The following is an 8,752-nucleotide window of genomic DNA, read 5'->3' as shown; positions in this document are numbered from 1 at the left end:
TGTCAATACTAACTGTATTTTTCCATGCTGTATTATTTTTATGTCATTTTTGTTTAGTTTGTGTGTTTGAAGTACAATAGAAAGTGTATATATTAATTGTCTTCCATTTACTGTATGTGTGATTTTTTAAAGTTATGAAGTAATGTAAATATTTATAGCTTTGGATTTAAATGGTCATAACTTTGTATTATTACATAGACCTTTTCAATAGACAATATTAATCTTTCAGTTTCAATGCCTGTATTTAGTAACTTCTCTTTATTGTTGGTTGAAAGTTTTCATATCAGTTCGGAATACGTATACGCTTCATACAGATAGTGTGTTAATGAAGATTCAAGAACCCCTAATGCTCAACTGGGCCACCGACGGCAGTTTCACCAGAATGTATCATGAGTCCTCATATGTGTGCAGCATACCTGTAGACAGTTATATCCTTTTACTGTTATGACCATTTAAGTTATGTATGACCTGATGGTTACTAAATTATCATTATTATTATTAATAGAATTTTAACTTTTTAAGCAATTATAGAAAGTTGTTGTAACTTTTAGATATTAATGATTATGCTGTGTACCCATTTTCTTTTGCAATGCAATGTGTTTGTTTCTGATCTTGTCAGATTGCATACTATAGTCTTGAAACTATAGTTTATCTTTAAACATTTGTGCTATTATATTTTTTTAAAGTATCATCTGTGTCCTATAGCATACCACGTACAGTAAAGATGTAGATAAACATGTTTCTATACAGATTAAATACACAGTATAGGTCTGTATTTGTCAGAATTGCTTAGGATATAATAGTGAGCATGTTTTATTGGGTTTATGTTAAATATTGTACATTGTCAATAAGCTCTCAGGGTTGTTGCTGCAGTAGGTGTTTAGTTAATAATTTCCCAAAATGTGACTAGGTATTGCTTTAATATGACAATTTTAAAGAACTGTCTACAACACCCGTCTGTCTCACTGTCACTTTATGCATGCTTTTTGCATTTGAAATGCCCAAAATGGCCTTTTATACCTTTTATGTGACTTTTTTGTTTTATGTAACTTCTTTGTTTTTTATCGTTTTGATGCTGGAAACTGTCTGTGTTCGGTAGTTGGAAAACAAGACAGGGATTTTAATGGCAGAATAAAACTGAACGGTCATTTGTTGCAGATGAGATTTGTTAGAACTATCCAAGGAAAATGTCAGGAGACTCAGAATTAAGATTCACTTAACGTTTATTAAACATTTTAGTGATTGGAGACCATAAAGTTGGGAAACCAGCTTTGTTCATCGATATGTGAGAAATCAATTCTACAAGGAGTTGAAAACAACTATAGGTGTGGATTTTTCTATGAAGGTGATCGATTGGGATAGTCACAGACGGGTGAGATTACAGCTTTGGTATATAGCAGGTAAGTCATATTACCTTGTTTAAAGGAAATTATTTTAATAGAATTATGTAGATTACATTTGTTATTTTGATAAAACAAAACTAATAATGTTAATGTGCATCATGACATGAGAAATAAGACATAAAAGAAAATTCATGGCACAGTTTCACTTTCATATTTCATTTCCATATTCATTCATTTTATTCATATTCATATTTATTGAGTACAAAGTATAAGGCAAGAATCACATGATATCCGAAAAGCATGTAAGCTGACCAGTGTCTGTTTTTCCTTGAAACTGGAGAATTGGGACCATAATTTGCTTAAAAAATGTTTTTATTTGCTGTTGTTTATTTAGGTCAAGAGCGTGTGAGGGGACTGAACCGAGTGTACTTCAAGGGATCCAGTGGTGCATTTGTTGTGTATGACGTGACAAACGGGTCAACATTGGATGGAGCTCTGAACTGGAAACATGAACTTGATTGTCAAGTAATGTTGAAAAATGGCTGTCCAATCTCTGCTGTTCTACTGGCCAATAAATGCGATGAGACTAAATTGTGCCATAGGAATGCCTCTCTTTTGGAGAACATCTGCCAGGAGAAGGGTTTTATTGGATGGTTTCAGACATCAGCAAAGGTGACTGGATTTTTATCATGCTAGTTTCCATATTTAGACTGTACTTTTAGGATAGGATGCTTGGTTTTCCCTTTTGAAGTGCAACTTTGAGGCATGCATCATCGAGTTGACGCTATGACATCATGAGCAGGGTTTTCGAAGTAGGACTCAAGCTACCCGGTGGCACCCTCGTGTTGGAGCCTAGGTGATCATACGTTTTTGGGCACACTATATCATGCACTGTTTTTTTATTTTCTCCCTCTATGGTTAATATAGAGGAGTAGGCTTCCCCTTGAATGAAGAGCCAGTTGAACAGAACTGCGGAAATTCACATCTCCCTATCTTTCGTTGATTAACTCCCCATTATTATTGGGTTCTGAAGTAGGGTTTTCGCTCATCTTTGGATAGGTGGTCTACTTAAACTAATTGCTGGCTATAGCAGTTATGAGCTGCTCTCCCCCAATGACATTGGGGTTTTAAGTAGGGCCTGAGCTCCCCTGCGGCTCCTTTTGGGTTAGAGCCTAGGTAGGAGTTACTCGGCATATTGCATTATGCCCTTCCTTTTTGGCAAAGTACAGAAGTATGCTTTCCTCTCGGAGGAGCAGCAGCTCTAAGCAGCCATGCTTGCTAAATTTGTGATAGCTGCTTAAGTACCCTTTGGTAGAGCATGGTGAATGAACCATGCTTTATTTACCTCCTTCCCCAACTATTGTTGGGTTGTGAAGCAGGAATATGGCTCCCCTTTGGTTAGGTGTTAGACCATGGTGACGGTACTAATGAGTAGAGGTTGATCGCCCTTTGGCATCCCTCCTTATTCTTTGTCATATAATTTAGGTTGTGTGCCTTTTCACGTACTGTACGCAGACACGAAAGGTGAGGATCCAAATGCAGTATTTATTGAAGGGTAATCCAAAGACGTAATCCAGAAACAGGCAGAAGAAAATAGACACAGGCAATCAATCTAAACAATAACAACAGGGTAATAAACACAGACAAATAGGTATTCCAGAATAACGGCCAGGAAAGAAGAAAAAAAGAAAAAAGACATGAAACAAGGAAACGCTCAGAATTGTAAAGTGACGTATGGCATGACTTAGCAACGAATTACTGAATTGACCAGGCTAATGAGCAACAGCTGAAGGCAATGAGTGCTAATGAGCCTGGGCAAAGGATGATGGGAAAAGAAGTCCAAAACTGAGTGGCAATAGTCCCTCTAGTAGACAACCAGGGCACTCCCTGGTGACCGTGACACCTTTATTCAAGGCAGGTTTCAGCTGTTAGCATTGGGGTTTTGTTATATTGGGGTTTTGAAGTAGAACCTTAGCTCCCCTGTTGTTTTCCTGGGAGTTAGAGAGTCTCGGTAATAGGGGTAGTGGGCACACTGTATAATGCCCTGCTCTCATTCTCGTGGTACAGGAATAAGGACTAGGCTCCCCCTTGGAAGGGCAGAAATAGTGAAGGTTGTGGCCTGGAAGGCTAATGGCTAAGTTTTTAGCATTTGGCAGGCTCCCTTAACTAATCTGCTCTTAAGATACAGGGTGGACAGAACTACAATGGGCAACTCACAAGATTCCCCCTGTTTCGTTTACCTATTTTTCCAATTAATATTGGGGCTTGAAGTAGGGATATCGTTACCCTTTTGAAAGTGTGCTCTACTATGGTCCACAATGCTAATACGTAGAGAAAGTTCACCTGTGATGCGTCCCTGCTTGTTAGCTGTCACATATGGTCAGAAAACGAGGCGCTAGCTGTAGTGGATCTTAGGTAGATTACTTTTACTCAAGGCAGGGTTCGAGCTGCTCTCCCCCCAGATACATTGGTGTCTTAAAGTAGGGCTTAAGCTCCCCTGCAGCTTTCTTGGGGTCTAGATGCATACTGCATTATGCATTGCTTTAATTTCCCTCCTTTTCCTGAGTAGGACTAAGGATTAGGCTCTCTCTTGGAGAGGCAGAAGTAGTAAATAGCCAGAAGGACTACTTACTAAGGGTTTGAGCACAAAAACATGAACTGCCCTCAAGATACCCATGGGGTGGAGCAGGAAGGATGGAATTGTGATAGGTATTCACGAAATTTCCCAGTTTTATTTATTCCCTCCCCAACTAAGGTTGGGTTTTGAAGTAAGACCTTATGCTCCCCTATGGCTGGGTATCGTGCAAAGTCTCTAGTTGGTCCATGCTGGCCTCCCTTCTTGTTAGGGCCGCACTCTAATCAGATGAGTGTATGGAGTCTCCTAGTGTTTCCTGGATAGGATCTTTGCTTAAATAGGGTTAGTCACTCCTATGACTTTAGGGTGAATAAGTAGAGCTTAAGCTCCCCTGTAGTTTCCCTAGAGGTTGAGTTGCAATGGCAAGAGTTTGGGCATTTATTTTATGCCACTCTCTCCTCTGATGAAATTGGAGGTTTCATCATCCCCCTTTGACGTAGTGGTACATTGAAGGTTGTAATTGATTTACTCCCTTTGATAAGCTACTCTCTAAGAGCTTTGTCTAAGTATCAACATAGCTAGCACTTTATTAGAGCTTTTGACACCATGGACTGCCGTGACCCAATACAATTGGAGTGTTTAGTACACATGCTCAGACACCGGTGACGCTGAGGGCATCCCCTTAGTGCCAACTCCATGACGCAGCGTCTCTTTCCCCTTCTCAGGGAATTCAGGGTTGCAGTCGTAACCTGAGACGTTTTTCAACCTTCACGGAACCAGGGTTTTCTCATAATACATAATTAACATAATTACAACAATTTGTATTTATTTATTGGAATGTCATAATTTGATATATTTTCGTTTTTGAACTATATATATATATATGGCATAATTGTATATTTTGGATAATATTTTATATTGGCTCATCAGTGTGTGTGTGTGTGTGTATATATTATATATATATAGGCCACACACACACACACACACACAATATAAAATATGATCCAAAATATACAATTATGTCACTACTTGTCCACCTAGATTTTAAATTAAATTAAAAGTTTTTTTGTTTTGTCTGTTGTGTTTGTTTTAGAAGAATATCAATGTGGATAAAGCTGCTAAATTCCCCGTGAAGCACATTCTCAAGACCAATGAGGAGTCAGTAAAAGAAGAAGAGCAGACCATGCAGATAAACCTGAAACAGCAGACAAAGACCAATTCTGCCTGCTGCTGTTTTTATAGTCCAACTCTAGTATATCATTATTTTTGTACAGTATGAAATTTTAAAATTTGTATTATTATGTATTGTATTTTATTTTCAAAGATTAATACTCGTCTGAACAATTTTGGGGCCATGAACGAGTGCATGGTGAGTATCTAATAAATACCCCTGTGGCGATGCGTCTCATTTTCACTGCTAATCCGCTACATGCTTACTGATTATTAAATACATTAGCAGGGAAGGAAACTAACTGAGATCCACTGTACACACTTCAGCCTAAAACATTTCATCAAGTGAACAGAAATACTGTCAAGATGCCAGATTCATTATGTTTCTCTCTTCAGAAAGGACTGTGCACAGGGACATGGCCTATATTTTGTCATATATAACTTTTAATTTGTTTCTTTGGAAAATAGCAATGGGACAGAATAGGTTTGAAAAAAAAAAACCTAAATAAGTTGATGAAAAAAAAAAGTATCTTCAGGGTAAAATTCATCAGGGCTTAGATTATGGGGCTCTGTTGTCCTAACACAGTCTCACCCCAAAACGTCACATACTGACGCGTCTTGACCATTCGGCAACATACGACGAAAAGGGTACCCTTTAACGTCCATATGTGACGATTCGGGAATGGTTGGGTTTAGGTATGCGGTAGGGTACCGCTAGAGGGCGCTGCTGGTGCGCTTATGTCTGCGTCTCATATGGACGTTAAAGGGTACCTTTTTCGTCGTATGTTGCCGAATGGTCAAGACGCGTCAGTATGTGACGTTTTGGGGTGAGACCGGGCTGGTTGTCCCATCAAGCGTAAATGCCACAGAATGTAGTCAGATCGCTTACTAATACATTTATCTGTGATAGATTAAAGCTATTACACATTATTTGACAAATAAATCAGAATTTCCATTTCAGTGCATCATTTTCAGACATGTCTTAATTGAGAACTTAAAATTAACTTAATTGAGAAGTTAGAAAACAGACTCTACTATAGGCCAATACCCTGCCCTATTTATCCAGTTTAATAAATAATCAAATGTATAAAAGTGAAATATCCCTCATACAATGATTATTTATCCTGGTCAAAGGAGCGATCAAACACAAAAAGGGAGCTTCCATACACAACGGCTGATGTCACAGAAATAGGAAACAGTTCTGAGCATGACCCATTTTTGCTGTGCATTTTTGAGGGAATGTTAAGAACTCTGGCGTTCTGATACTCCCCCTAGAGATCTGTACTATATTGAGCAAACAATACTGTGTTCAAGCCTCCATTACCAGTCTGAACTGACTGTAGGCATCAGCTGCCAGCAGATTCTGTTTTCTGTGGATGGAAGAGCGGGTTTGAATGCGTTTATGTGCTCGTACACAGACATCCATCAAGTAGTATGATTAAAAAAATTAGTGTATTATACAGAGGGTCAAAGGTATGGAACAGTCTTCCCACATCACTCATTGAGGCTTCTAAAGAACATTTTAAACGGAGAGTAAGTTATCAGAATTTCCATATGGGTTTGTGCTCTAAATCCAATTTTAATTTGTTTTATAATATGTTTTTAATTTGTGAAATATAATTGTTTCTATAGAGACTGCCACTAATTAAGCCCCTTGAGGGTTTTTCGGCAATTGTCCATCACAAATTTTTTTTGTGAAACGTATAACACTAAATTTTATGCTTTTGTTGTGAAAATAAAATAAATAAATAAAAATAAATCAAGTAGTACAGGTCTGATGGTACGCAGTGCATTGTGTTCCCCAGAGGCACGAGAAATGTTCCCATCTAGGCCCTAAGCGCTTCCCATCTGTTAGCGCTGCCAGACAGCTTGTACAGGTGTAGCGCTTTTACATTTTCTGGCAGATTTCCATGTGAGTGTTGTGAGCAAGCGAGAAGGCACTGTTGCATCATTGTGTTTTGATAAAGATGAGTTGTGACTCTGTAGAAAGTGTTTATTAATTACTGTGCTGGTCTCATTCTGGTCTCTCTCATTACTGTGCTGGTCTCATCATTACTGTGCTGGTCTCATTCTGGTCTCTCTCATTACTGTGCTGGTCTCATTCTGGTCTCATCATTACTGTGCTGGTCTCATTCTGGTCTCTCTCATTACTGTGCTGGTCTCAATTTTGGTCTCTTTCATTACTGTGCTGGTCTCATTCTGGTCTCTTTCATTACTGTGCTGGTCTCATTCTTGTCTGACTCATTACTGTACTGGTCTCATTTTTGTCTCACCCATTACTGTACTGGTCTCATTCTGGTCTCTCTCATTACTGTGCTGGTCTCATTCTTGTCTGACTCATTACTGTGCTGGTCTCATTTTTGTCTCACCCATTACTGTACTGGTCTCATTCTTGTCTCACTCATTACTGTGCTGGTCTCGTTCTAATCTCTCTAATTGCTGTGCTGGTCTCGTTCTGGTCTCTCTCATTACTGTGCTGGTCTCATTCTGGTCTCTCTCATTACTGTGCTGGTCTCATTCTGGTCTCTCTCATTACTCTGCTGGTCTCATTATTGTCTCACCCATTACTGTACTGGTCTTATTCTGGTCTCACTCATTACTGTGCTGGTCTCATTCTGGTCTCACTCATTACTGTGCTGGTCTCATTCTGGTCTCTTTCATTACTGTGCTGGTCTCATTCTGGTCTCTCTCATTACTGTGCTGGTCTCATTCTTGTCTCTCTCATTACTGTGCTGGTCTCATGCTGGTCTCTCTCATTACTGTACTGGTCTCGTTCTGGTCTCTCTCATTACAGTGCTGGTCTCATTCTGGTCTCTCTCATTACTGTGCTGGTCTCATTCTTGTCTCTCTCATTACTGTGCTGGTCTCGTTCTAATCTCGCTCATTACTGTGCTGGTCTCATGCTGGTCTCTCTCATTACTGTACTGGTCTCATTCTGGTCTCTCTCATTACTGTGCTGGTCTCATTCTGGTCTCTTTCATTACTGTGCTGGTCTCATTCTGGTCTCTCTCATTACTGTGCTGGTCTCATTCTTGTCTCTCTCATTACTGTGCTGGTCTCATGCTGGTCTCTCTCATTACTGTACTGGTCTCGTTCTGGTCTCTCTCATTACAGTGCTGGTCTCATTCTGGTCTCTCTCATTACTGTGCTGGTCTCATTCTTGTCTCTCTCATTACTGTGCTGGTCTCGTTCTAATCTCGCTCATTACTGTGCTGGTCTCATGCTGGTCTCTCTCATTACTGTACTGGTCTCATTCTGGTCTCTCTCATTACTGTGCTGGTCTTATTGTCTCACTCATTACTGTGCTGGTCTCGTTCTAATCTCTCTCATTACTGTGCTGGTCTCATTCTGGTCTCTCTCATTACTGTGCTGGTCTCATTCTGGTCTCTCTCATTACTGTGCTGGTCTCATTCTGGTCTCTCTCATTACTGTGCTGGTCTCATTCTGGTCTCTCTCATTACTGTGCTGGTCTCGTTCTGGTCTCTCTCATTACTGTGCTGGTCTCGTTCTGGTCTCTCTCATTACTGTACTGGCCTCATTCTGGTCTTTCTCATTACTGTACTGGTCTCATTCTGGTCTCTCTCATTACTGTACTAGTCTCATTCTGGTCTCTCTCATTACTGTACTGGTCTTGTTCTGGTCTCTCTCATTACTGTACTAGTCT

The sequence above is a fragment of the Phoxinus phoxinus genome, assembly GCF_949152265.1.
Source record: "Phoxinus phoxinus genome assembly, chromosome: 13".
NCBI lineage: Eukaryota > Metazoa > Chordata > Actinopteri > Cypriniformes > Leuciscidae > Phoxinus > Phoxinus phoxinus.
The sequence above is the reverse complement of the archived record's forward strand: the minus strand, read 5'-3'. Positions refer to the sequence as shown.